Consider the following 13,628-nt stretch of genomic DNA (forward strand, 5'->3'; position numbering starts at 1 on the left):
TTGTACATGGTTTACATTAAAACTCTCGAACATTTCTCTGGCATTTCTGTACCCCTCTTCTGGTGGCAAATATGCGCAGTTCTGTGCAATGTTTCTAGGCGCGCCTTTGGTAAATTGTACCAAATACTCTAATTTGTCTCCAGGATCTATCACCACCTGATCGATAGCTCGATCAAATGCCCTTATAAAGTTCATATAAGTCAATGGATCACCATCAAATATCAGAACCTTTCTATGGGGTACATTAGGTGCTTGTGCCTTGTTTTGTTGTTCTATCAGTTGATCATAACGCTGTTCATAATGCTGTTGTTGAAAAGGTGCTGGTGCTTTATTTTGTTCCTCATAAAGTGGTTGCTGAGGATTGTTTTTGCTTTCATTTATATTCGGAAAGTTACAACTGCTTGCATCTGGTGGCTTTTCAAATTTCACATTTGGTCTCTGGGGCACGCTACCAGGATTTGGTTTTCTTGGACTGCGATTGCGTCCTTTAAGAGCTCTCAATTTTGCTTCGGATTCTGCTGTAGCTGCTTCCAAAGCCAGTCGTTCTCGTTTAGCCTTTATCTGTGCTTTCAACTGAAGCAACTGTGCCTTCTTTGATTCTCTGCTTTAGCCAACAGCACAGCCTGTGCAGCCTCTTGAGATCTAAGGGAACTAACTGAAGTAGCCGCTGAATTTGCACGACCTTTAGATTTTGCGGAGATTTGGGAGTCTTTAACTGAATTAGCCACTGAGCTTGCATGACTTTTACTTTGAATGGAAATCTGAGAGATACTGTCTTCTGGAGAAATGTCATCTTTCGTTCTGTAATCCCTGAATTGGTTACCAGAAAAATCAAATTGCTGGTTGAGGCTTTTATTTTGTTATACGTCAAAAGCCCAATTCATTGTATATCCTGTAAATGCAGTAAAAGTTTCCATTTTAGCATCAAAATCCTTTTGTAACATTTTCCGTGTATCTTCGTTACTCTGGAAGGATAAAAGTTCATTACTTAACCTTTTATATTCCATTCTCAGGTTGGAGAACTGATTTTTAATAATTAGTTCCACTTTTTCACAGTTAGATTCATTTTGTTGTAGATCTGTTATGGTCTTCATCACATCAGATAATTGTTTGTATTTGTAATCCATCACTGACCAAAGATTAGATGTCATTGAATTGAACGGCTATCCATTGTCATGGAGATGGTCCTCCCCTGAAACGTCATATTCGCCACGACTGCCACTCACGCCACTAAGACTTTTGTTGGGGGTTTGAAATATCCTCTGGCTCCCGGATTCAGATGCCATGATGATCCCAGAAGGCATTGTACTTAAGCCCCTTTATTATTTATACAGTCTCGCGAGGAGCACTAGCAATTCTCAAATATGTCCTACTCCGATCAAAGACAAAGATTAAAAGTACCTGTCGAGTCCTTTCAAGTTGTCGTTGCTTTCTTTCGTCGCAGTCTGATTTCAGGCTTAGAACACACAGGCTTGCTTTCTTTTTATAATCCAAGGAAATTTTCAAGCTTTCAGTCTTAGGCAGGTTTCAATCCCAGGCAGGTTTTAAACTTTAATGTAGTCGCCGAAGTATAAGGTGAAGTCGAGCACGGGCAAAACGTGTGCCGAAAGAAATCTCTCCGTCCAAAAGTTTGTTTTAAAAATATTTAGTGAAAGTGAAAATCAAATAATCCACACAAGAATAAAAGAAAAAATAGTTACACACTGTAGCAGTTAGAGCGTATTTGTGCTCCCTTGAACCCTCAGGTACGACTCCAAACACCAGGTAAAACTATAATTATTATTTATTATATAATAATAATGTGCACCAATAACTCTACACTCCTCACTATTCATACAAGTACACTACTATCAATAATCAATACAATACCTAATCACAATACCAATCCTCCACTCCCAGACGCGTTGCCACCCTTCCTCCCAGCTCAGCTCAGTGTACTGGGCTTCCCACAGTCCTTTTATAGCCCCTGACCCGGAAGTGGTTCCTGGCACAACCCACAAGTCCGCTTCCTTCTGGGTCAGTGCAAACAGTCCTCTTCTTCATCCCGGGAGCACTTCGTTTCCTCCAGTCACATGACTGTGACGCACTCCCGGGTTATAGGGCACGCAAGAGCCCACTAGCCCCCCTACAGCGACTCCTGGTGGCCCCCAAGGTATCCAGCAGGGCTGTGTGTATAAACTACAAAGTCCATGAGGCTCTGCTGGAAGTCGGGGCACCATCCTGCTGTCCGGAGGGCTCCTCCTAGCGGCCTGGGGGTGGCGACCGGAGTCCATAGCCGGTCGTCCATCACAACACATAGAATAAAAGGCAAAAAAAGGAAAAATGTATCTTCTCTAAACTTCGATTTTCTTGATAAACTTTAGTTAATTCTATACTTAAAGGTTCTTAATTTCTTCTTCCTTCTTGCTTATATAGCACGTTATCTTTTTGAGTTACTTCACACTCTCAAAGAGCCCGTAGGCACGGCACGAGCACGGTTTAAAACCGTATGCCCTCTATACCTTACACATGGCAAGGCTGTCACTAACTAAAGAATAATGTTTAGTCAAAACTATTAGAAATGGCAAGAATATACCAATACAATTCTACTTACGGGGGTTTTAGGAACCTCCCATAGATTATGCATTGTCATCTGAGAAAAATATCTATGAATCTTATATAACTAGCAAAATAGGAGGATTGGGAGTATGTGGGACCTAATGTTTGGTCCACCCCAGATGGATCTGTTAAGAAAACTGCAGTAGGACTAGTTGTGCCTGTAAGCTGATCGCTCTGTCATTCATCTTCACCCCTAAACCTACACCCATGCTGTTTACCCTTCAAATCTTTTGGTTAGACTCGCTCTCCTCATCTCTCTGGGCACAAGGGAAATATGATTCTGGCCGAACAGCTCATGTTGAACCCTTAGTGGTTTTCCCAAAATCATCCTTCTTTTTACTTTGTGCACAATATTTTGTTCGCCTGAGGCTGAGGCCGATATTACCATTGTTCACGCTGACTTAGTTAAGCGGGGTGCTATTATTCCGATCCAATACTCTCCTATTCTTCTAGTTAGAAAAGCAGATGGCTCGTGACGGTTCGTTCAGGACCTCCGTGGAGTCGATGCTGCTCTACACCCTAGGACTCCTATAGTCCCGAATCCTTCCACTATTCTCTCTACAGTCTCATCTACTGCTGTGTGGTTTTCTGTTATTGATCTTGCGAATGATTTCTTTCCTATTCCTGTTCACCCTGAAACCCAGTTCTGGTTTGCATTCAATTTTAAAGGGAAATTGCAGGGATATACAGAGGCTCCCTGTGTGTGTGTGTGTGTGTGTGTGTGTGGACAAGCATTAACAAAAAATTTGGAAGGTTATTGGCCAAAGGGTGGTAGTGTCCTGGTGCAGTATGTAGATAATTTTTTGTTATGCTCCGAGGCTCAGGAATAATGCAAAGAAGACACAAAGGCTTTGTTGGTCTTCCTAGCAGAAAACAGGCCCAAGGTGTCCTGGAAAAAGTCGCAACTGATTAAAGAAAAGTGAAATACCTGGGTAATGATTTGACTGCAGGGAAATGTCCACGGTCTACAAGGTGGCAAGATATGTATGTTCTTGGAATGTTCAGATACTTCCGGCAATGGGTTCAAGATTTTGCTAAAAAAGTACGGCCACTCCAAGAGTTAGAAAATTCTCCTAATCTGGTGTTAACTAATAAACTTTCTTGGACGGAGCAGGATGAGAAGGATTTAACTGATATAAAACAAATTTTAATGTCTGCGCTTATGTTAGGACTTCCAGACTACTCTTGTCCTTTCACTTTTGTGAATGAGAAAGGGGGGTGTATGACTGCAGTACTAACTCAACAACATGGAGACAGACAAAGACCAGTCACTAACTATTCTAAGAGACTGGATCCAGTGGCCGCTGCACTTTCGGCCTGTTTGAGAGCAGCTTCTCTAACAACAGACGCCATATTAGCATGCTCAGATGTTGTTCTCATGAGTCCATTAACTGCTAAGGTACCACATGCTGTACATTCCATCTTCGTACAGGCAAGAACATCTCATCTGACAGCCTCGTCTGTGGTAGTGAAGTGTGAAGATCACACAGGGAAAACAAATCCAGCGAGTGAGCAGACATGTGGGCAAAGAAAGCCGCCCGGGATCCCACCTCACCACAAACCTCTTTATCCCTACAACAGGAGGAGGAATGAGAGTCACCCAAGGATGCGGTTTTATTTCTACAAATTGTAGCAACAGAAAAGTAGATAAAGACGTGGCAGAGAGAGAGTGCAGAAAAAGACCTGAAAGGGATCCATCCATTAACTAAAATCCTTTTCTCCTAAAAACTTCTTTTCCAGGTGTTGCAAAGGCTGCACATGGTCTGGACCACACTTCCAGAGACGCAATGATGGCACAGATGTAACAATCCTGTCACGCCCTGGGGTTTTCCAACTTTGCTGATCAGTTCTATAAATGTTTTGCACTATGCCAAAGATTTAATGTAAGAAAAGGCTTGCAGGTAAGTCTGACTGTAACACCAATGCCAGAGGGCCCCTTTAAAGATCTGCAGATGGATTTTATTGAACTAACCCCATCTCATGGGTACAAATATTGCTTGGTAAATATTGACGTTTTCTCTCACTGGGTTGAGGCTTTCCGATGCTGGCACACATATGCCAAGTCAGTGGCCAAAGCGCTAGTTAAAGAAATCATCCCACGTTGGGGTTTACCTAAGAAATTGCAACTGATAATGGAACTGACTTTGTAAATATTTTATTAGAAGAACGTTCTCAGTGGCTGCAGATTGGATGTCCACCACTACTGTAAATACCATCCGCAGAGTGGAGGGAGGGTGGAGCGTGTAAACTCCACCTTGAAATTTAAATTGGCAAAAATCTGAGAACACATAGGCCTATGTTGGCCTGATGTGTTGCCTTTGACTCTGGCTGGTCTGCAGGGTAGGACTTGTCGTCAGATAGGACTCTCTTCGTTTGAGATTCTTACTGTCCACCCCATGCCAATGTGCCTTCTGCAAGGCAAGGTCACTCACCACTCAGTGATCTTGCATCTTTTCTTTCAGGTCTGTGAAGTGCATTACAGACAGTGCATGAACAAGTGAGTGAAACATGGAGGACACACGACATAAACACTGGCAGGAGCCCAGGTGGAGAGGACCATTCCAAGTGATGCTGAGCACCCTGCATGCTATGAAGGTTGAAGGACTCCCTTCTTGGACGCACGTCTCTCACTGTAAAAAGTGGACTGAATCCTGAAGCTGTTACTATTTTTTTGACTTACTGTGCTGCGACTCTCCCAAGGGATTATTCCCTCTTTCCTAGAGGATAATCTGAGGTATATGTGGTTGAATTTTAGTGTTACACAATTAAGAACAGAGTCCTGTTCTGCATGTGCCACTGCTACACCCTCTCTCCTAGTGGTACTCCTTCCCTATAACCTTTTCACTTGTGATATTTTTAAGGGTGCCCATAACTCTCCTGGTTGCCCTTTCAAGTGTATCTTAATGTCAGGAAGTACACGCTCAGTGGCCTGGCAGAGTAGAATTGTGCTAGATATGCTCCTAGCTGAACGCGGAGGTGTGTGTGTTGGGTTGCTGTACTTTAATTTCTAATAACGCTGTTCCCAATGGCTCCTTTACTACAGCCCTTATGAAGCTAAAGTCGCTCCAAATAGAATTTACTGTTCACGTCACCACTGCACCTACGTCAATTTTTGACTGGTTCCATTCACTATTTTCCAACTGGAAAGTGTCCGTTACTCAGTTCGCTATCACAGTAGGTACTGTCCTTCTTATTGTCTGTCTATTCTTTTGTTGTGCACTTCCCTGTTTCCATTCCCTCATCACCCGTTTTGTGGCACAGCAATTCCTTCATATATCTCCAGTTCCTGAGTATTCAGATCAGATAGACGACACCCAATGCATTAAATATTCCTTGGATGTTAAAAATAAATAAATAAATAAATGGGGGAAATGTGAAAGAAAATGTAACTACTTGCAAGTTACTAAGGTTTAAAAGCTGTTTTGCTCTAACGGCAGGTTATTCATACTGACGTCTGTCTGTCATAAGACAAGGTGCAGTAAGCTGAACTTCTTTATTTAGAACACGTCTGTTAGACACTGGAAAGTTGACCTGTCCTTCTTTGGGGCCCCTCTTGATACGTAAACAAAATGAAATGGTTGGCTAATTAGCGTAATATAAGATGAAATACTTTGATGCTGTTTCATAAGTAAGAGGGAGGGAGGAAAATGAATATTAAAAGCCGACTGAAACAGGGGAACTTTGCTCTTCTGCCTTGTAACGTAGGATCCATGTACTCAACTGTGAATGAATAAAGATTTGTAGCGGTGTTTGAAATTTCAACTCTCAGCAGTCCCTGCAGTGGCTCCGATTGGTCATCTGCTGAGGATGCAGGGGCTTTTGGGTACAAAGAGGCTGGTGTGTCATTTTAAAGGGGGCTAGTATTACCAAAATGGGAGAAGTACTTTGTGTTTCGTGTCTAAAGTTCCTGTCTGTCTACCTTTCGTTGTGATACCTGTGCCTTATCATTTTTGTTCTGGAATGTTTCTGGGTCGGGGTCTGGATTGTCGACTATCTGCCTGTTACTTGAGGACTGTATATGGCCATCCTGTGAAGAAAGGAGCGCTCCTGAACCCATTCACCCATCTTCACCATTTCAGGACTATCTTTACATTCCCCTTCAACGTGCGGATCTCTGGACTATTTACCTTCATCTTTACATCTGTTGCCGTTTTTTCATGGACTTTACTGTGTGTGATTTTAGTTTGTGGTTTGTTGTATTTAATGTATAATCGCCGTAAGGGGAACTGGGGCGGGATCGTTTTTTGCATTATTATTATTATTACATTCTTTATTTGCTGTTAGATTTCTGGTGGCTTTTTGTCCCTGTTTGCGAGTGTGTGAGGGTCGGGCCAAGGCTGGGGGCGTCCCTGGAATCTCCAATAAAACAATAAATAAATCATCGTCTTATTGATGGTGTGAATCTTAGCGGCTCCAAACCGCTACAGACTGATTGATTGAAACTATTCCTGTCTTCCTCGAAGATCTCCTTCCTCATAGCCCAGAAGCCTCAGTTTGCATTAACAACATTATTTCAGACGAGTTCAAACTAGAACGTGATACTAGACAAGGATGCCCCCTGTCACCACTGCTGTTTGCAATCTCCATTGAGCCACTGACTATTTACTTTAGAAATGCATCTGAGATTTACTGTCAGTTCACTGTCGAAATGCTTATGAGACAGACTGGACTAGACTGGACACCTTCCCATTCATGTTAGTAGATCAGTTTAAAAACCTGGGCTTAAATTACAAGTAAATATAAAGCCTTTATCAATAAAACTTTTCTATCTGCATGGAAAATATTCAACAAGATGTGAATAGATGGTCTACCCTCCATCACACATTAACAGGGAGAATCAACACTGTCAAGATGAGCATCCTTCCCAAACTTCTTTTTCTATTTTTAAAGCATCCCCTTATACATTAACATATCATTATTTTAAGAAATTAGATTCAATCATAACCTTATTTATTTGGAATATGAAACATCCACACACCCAAAGGGCGACTCTACAACGACCTAACGTAGAACGTGGTTTAGCACCACGTAACTTGAAATTTTATAACAGGGCAGCAAATATACAAGCTATAAAGAATTCACAGTAAAACATGGCGTATGCACAACATTGAAAATCTTTAACAGGACTTCTTGCCTTTTACTGCCCTAGCTGCTGTTTTTATAGGCACTCCTGCTATAGATGATGTAATGGCAGCTCATTCTTTTGGTGATTCATCCCTGGCTGATGTAACTTGTCCGGTGCCCTTGCAATAGCAATGTGTGTGCAGTTGACCTCTCCAAGTACTTGTGGAAAACTTCGCTGCAAATTACAATTTTGAATTTGTCAGTTCAACCACAGTGTAAGGATAAATATATATAAAAATATCTGGATTACAAGCGGATAATAACATCCCATACAGCTGGCATGGCACGACTCAGTGATGGTTGTGATATACCCAATCGGTCATCCAGCTTCTGAGGCTGAAAACCCGAGAGTGGACAGAACTTGCAGAGGAGCAGGTAGAACACAAGTCCTCAAAGTCTGTCTTTGTAAAGCCGGTGCCAGTCCAGCACACAGCAGCAAATGGAGAACTCTGGGAAATCGAAATCGACTTAGAAGCCAATCATCATCATCATCTATAAATACAAGGAGCTCACCTCTCCTTCTTGTATTTGTGATGTCTTCAAACAACACTAAATTTTATCTATGGCATTTGGAATAGTTTGGCCATTCCGTTCACCATCATATTTTTACAGAATCATTACAATCAAGTGAATTAAATTTATAAATGATATGCATTTGATTTTGGTGAATTTGATACATCCCACGTCATTGATGTGAATCTGAAAAAGGCAGACCACACAGAAACAGTAGCACTGCTTGATGCCGGGTGCTGCCAATTGGCCAAACCGAGCAGAAAAGTGCATATGCAAGGGGGGAGGCTGCTGTGAAAAGCTTGCGATTATAGCCAAGTTTAGTTTGTATACATCTCCAAGAGAACTTGGAAATGGGCGTACGCAACATTTTTGTGCATGTGCACCGTTTATACATGAGGCCCCTGAACATTGGTTAAAATTGATAAATATATACAAGCCTGGTCTGAAATAGAAATACAATCTTGCAGTTCTTCTTCATTTGGATGCTCCCAATAGGGGTTCCATACCTTCCTGTCCTCATCTTGCTCTGTAACACTCATCACCTGCATGTTCTCTCTCATCACATCCATAAACCTCCTCTTAGGCCTTCTTCTTCTCTTCTTACCTGGCAGCACTATCCTTAGCATCCTTCTCCCAGTATTCCCAGCATCTCTCCTCTGCACATGTCCAAACCAGAACAATCTCACCTCTCTGCCTTTGTCTCCCAACCGTTCCACCTGAGCTGACCCTCTAATGTCCTCATTTGTAATCCTGTCCATCCTCATCACAGCCAATGCAAATCTTAGCAACTTTTAATCTGCCACCTCCAGCTCTGTCTCCTGTGCCACCGTCTCCATCCCATATACCATAGCTGGTCTCACTACCGTCCTGTAGACCTTCCCTTTCATTCTTGCTGATACCTGATCTAAAACAGGGGTCTCCAACTCTGACCCCAGAGGACCACACTGGCTGCAGGTTTTCTAGGGAGGCAGTATGTATTAGCAACTGTCAAAAAGCATCAAAGCTACAAAATGGCAACATACTGCACTCACAATTTAACAATAAAAACAGTTTATTGTCAATTTGCCATTAACACCAAATGTTCATGTATTAATAAACTCTAATGTACAAGGCCTCCAAGAACTCAAAGTAAAAAAGCAGAAAAATATTTAAAGCAAAACAAAATGTCAAGAACATTCACACTGTAACAGGCCTGGCTCATCTTTGATTAACTCTGCTGGTTATCAGATGAAACGCAGAAAGCAAGCTGATGAAATGTCGGCTAACAGGAGCGCCGTAGAACAATCCCACCACTCAGGTGAGTCCTTCTGAATGAAGACAGACCAGGGAGGGCAGCTGGCTTTGTTCACGTCTTACAAGTCTGTCCTTCTCAGAGTGCCATCCACTTTGTGCTCCAGTCCCAAACTCCAAATGTGCTATGGGGTGCAGTGGGGTTGCCGATCTGGAAGTGGCACTCTATACAGGGCTGATGAATGGTGCCATAAAATCAACAAAAGTGATTGATCACAAATGCCACATTACGTGTTTGTGTGATCTTTGTGATGACATTACAGTTTGAGAACATGCTCACCGATAAATAACAGACTTATTCAGTGCATGGTCACAGATTTGAAATCAAAAACACATGAACTTTGAAGTCTGCATGCCACGGCTGTCCTCAACAGTCCACTCAGGAGTGACTGACAGTTCTTTTCACCAATCAGCTTTCTTCTTTTGTTTTCAGTTGGTACATGCCTTTTCTGTGCTGTCCTTTCTGATGTTGTCTACGTCACCTCTGCCACTGAGCGTATTTCATCGATGTCACCTCTTCATTATGTGGTTTCCATTTTTATATTATTCTATCTTCTTAGATTACATGGTCAATGTACCCTTTTAGATAAGTCCTTGTAAGAGTCAAGCTATACTCACACATTTGAGAACATCAATGACATGAAATGTAAAAAAGAGAGTGGCCAAAAAATGAAACATAAAGGTGCTGGTCATAAAATTAGAATATCATGACAAAGTTGATTTATTTCAGTAATTCCATTCAAAAAGTGAAACTTGTATGTTAGATTCATTCATTACACACAGACTGATGTATTTCAAATGTTTATTTCTTTTAATGTTGATGATTATAACTGACAACTAATGAAAGTTCCAAATTCAGTATCTCGGAAAATTAGAATATCAATTAAGACCAATGCAAAAAAAGGATTTTTAGAAATGTTGGCCAACTGAAAGGTTTGAACATGAAAAGTATGAGCATGTACAGCACTCGATATTTAGTTGGGGCTCCTCTGGCCTGGATTACTGCAGCAATGCGGCGTGGCATGGAGTCGATCAGTCTGTGGCACTGCTCAGGTGTTACGAGAGCCCATGTTGCTCTGATAGTGGCCTCCAGCTCTTCTGAATTGTTGGGTCTGGCGTATTGCATCTTCCTCTTCACAATACTATGGGGTTAAGGTCAGGCGAGTTTGCTGGCCAATCAAGAACAGGGATACCATGGTCCTTATACCAGGTACTGGTAGCTTTGGCACTGTGTGCAGGTGCCAGGTCCTGTTGGAAAATGAAATCTGCATCTCCATAAAGTTCGTCAGCAGCAGGAAGCATGAAGTGCTCTAAAACTTCCTGGTAGATGGCTGCGTTGACCTTTGACCTCAGAAAACACAATGAACCAACACCAGCAGATGACATGGCACCCCAAACCATCACTGACTGTGGAAAGTTTACACTGGACCTCACGCAACATGGATTCTGTGCCTCTCCTCTCTTCCTCCAGACTCTGGGACCTTGATTTCCAAAGGAAATGCAAAATTTACTTTCATCAGAAAGCAGCAGTCCAGTCCTTTTTGTCTTTAGCCCATACGAGACGATTCTGATGCTGTCTCTTGTTCAAGAGTGGCTTGACACAAGGAATGTGACAGCTGAAACCCATGTCTTGCATACGTCTGTGCGTGGTGGTTCTTGAAGCACTGACTCCAGCTGCAGTCCACTCTTTGTGAATCTCCCCACATTTTTGAATGGGTTTTGTTTCACAATCCTCTCCAGGGTGCGGTTATCCCTATTGCTTGTCCACTTTTTTCTACCACATCTTGTCCTTCCCTTCACCTCTCTATTAATGTGCTTGGACACAGAGCTCTGTGAACAGCCAGCCTCTTTAGCAATGACCTTTTGTGTCTTGCCCTCCTTGTGCAAGGTGTCAATGGTCGTCTTTTAGACAACTGTCAAGTCAGCAGTCTTCCCCATGATTGTGTAGCCTACAGAACTCGACTGAGAGACCATTTAAAGGCTTTTGCAGGTGTTTGGAGTTAATTAGCTGATTAGAGTGTGGCACCAGGTGTCTTCAATACTGAACCTTTTCACAATATTCTAATTTTCAGAGATACAGTGGAACCTCGAGATACGATCACCTCTGTATACGAGAAATTCAAAATACGAGGAAAGTATGAGCGAAAAATTCAGATCTAAATGCGAGCATTGGCTCGCGTAACGAGCCACGAGCCAGGCTGTGGGTATAGCTCGCGGCTTAGCGAGGGGGCGTGGTAGCAGTTGCGAGCCGCGATCTGCGGTGTCTGCGTTTCTCACTTAAGTGCACAGGTGGGAAACTGCCCACATCCATGATTGTTCCTGTGGCTGATGGGCTGCAGCTGCCATGTCCTCCCCGCATATATAGAGAAGCGCAAGCCGGTTAAGGGGGAGAAGAAGTAAAAGAGAGGAGAGGAGAGGAGAGGAGAGGAGAGAGAACGGAGGTTGCAGGCAGGCAGGCAGCAGTAGGAAATCGGTGCGGGAGAGCGAGCGAGTGAGTGCAGGCTCGCGTGTAGCTGAACAGTGAGCTGAACAGGCGAGCCAAACAGCTGAAGCAGGACGGTGTAGAGAAGGTCAGCTGTATTAAGAGTGTCTCGCCTGTTGCAGAGCCCGCAGGTGAGACGCTAACAGAGAAGAAGCACCGGGGATTGTCATCTGTTTTTTTAAAGACTGCATCCTTTTGACGTTTTAACCTCGTGTTAAAGGATTGTTATTCTTGTGTATTTTAAACCTCCACTTCACAACTGTTTTAAGGATTATTTATTTAAAGATTTATTGAATGCTCTACTGCACTTTGGACACCTGTTTTGATTCTTTTAATAATCAGTTATATTATTTACCAGTGTTATTTATTAAAGGTAGACTACAGTATATATAATTTATCAGTGTTATTTGTTAGGAAAATTGATTTTTATGTTAATATATTTGGGGTGCGGAACGGATTAACTGGATTTCCATTATTTTCAATGGGGAAGTTTGTTCTAGATACGAGAAATTCGCTATACAAGCTCAGTGCTGGAACGAATTAAACTCGTATCTAGAGGTTCCACTGTACTGAATTTGGGACTTTCATTAGTTGTCCGTTATAATCATCAACATTAAAAGAAATAAACATTTGAAATACATCAGTCTGTGTGTAATGAATGAATCTAATATACAAGTTTCACTTTTTGAATGGAATTACTGAAGTAAATCAACTTTGTCATGATATTCTAATTTTACGACCAGCACCTGTAAACTTACAAAATACCAAATGTCCCAGCAGAGTGAACCAACTCCGAGTAGTGAGGGGGTCAAATGTGACCTCCAGTGGTGGGGGTACAGAAGAGGTCACTTCTGCTTTTTTGAGTTTCCAGTCAAGTAAATGAAGCTGAAGTTTTGTGTAGCTGACACTCTCTCAAAGCAGAGCTTTCTAATCGTCCATCCTGCTGTTGGGAGTTTATTGAGCTCCTGTGGCCTCCAGCTTGTAGTCTCAATGTGAAGAAACGTTGTCTTGGGTATCGATATGAAGAAGGTGCTGAACTCAAACTGAAACCTGAACCAACACATTTGGAGTATAGAGTGTCCTTCACACACCACCCCAGGATATACTGACATGTAGCAAAGTAACATCCGTTATATTTTTAGGTTAATTTATCAAATTAATAGTTTGGGCAGCAGAGATCCCTGAGTGTTTCTGTTTTGTCTTCCCTTTTTCTCTTACATGTCAGACAATAAAATCAGTTCATTTCATATTCATTGTGTTCTGCATTCATTACGGTGTCCCATTTCTCATAATATTATTATTATTTTAAATAATATTCCTTCGATACATTAATTGATATTCTTTACAACTCTGGTCCCCCATGCTAACCCTAACATGCTGTTGTGATGCCCTCTTCACGTCTTGTACATTTCTGTTTGAACCCTGAATCTTTCATTTTATTTGTATTTAGATCTTCTTAAATTCCCACTTTTGGACTCACCCTTGCCACACAGCAGATGAATGTATTTGGTTTGTAAAGACTCTTTAATCATTTATAAATGATAACCTAAATTACTGTAAAAGTCTTACTGTATAAAGCCCCTCTACATTGGTCTGTCATGTGACGGCTCTCTTTTTAGTC

At 42.0% G+C, this 13,628-nt stretch overlaps 4 protein-coding genes across 10 annotated transcripts in view; 2 read left to right on the top strand and 2 right to left on the bottom strand.

The window, feature by feature from the left end:
• The window catches only part of LOC114644549 (oocyte zinc finger protein XlCOF6-like), a 536,868-nt gene that overhangs the window by 407,624 nt on the left and 115,616 nt on the right, over window positions 1–13,628 (bottom strand). The window lies entirely within an intron of this gene.
• Window positions 1–13,628, top strand: part of LOC114641493 (gastrula zinc finger protein XlCGF26.1-like) — a 275,342-nt gene that overhangs the window by 225,917 nt on the left and 35,797 nt on the right. The gene's annotated exons all lie outside the window — the stretch shown is intronic.
• Window positions 1–13,628, bottom strand: part of LOC114641491 (oocyte zinc finger protein XlCOF6-like) — a 171,668-nt gene that overhangs the window by 66,421 nt on the left and 91,619 nt on the right. The window lies entirely within an intron of this gene.
• The window catches only part of LOC114641496 (gastrula zinc finger protein XlCGF49.1-like), a 60,084-nt gene that overhangs the window by 10,875 nt on the left and 35,581 nt on the right, over window positions 1–13,628 (top strand). The window lies entirely within an intron of this gene.

This window comes from Erpetoichthys calabaricus, chromosome 5, assembly GCF_900747795.2.
Source record: "Erpetoichthys calabaricus chromosome 5, fErpCal1.3, whole genome shotgun sequence".
NCBI classification, from domain to species: domain Eukaryota; kingdom Metazoa; phylum Chordata; class Cladistia; order Polypteriformes; family Polypteridae; genus Erpetoichthys; species Erpetoichthys calabaricus.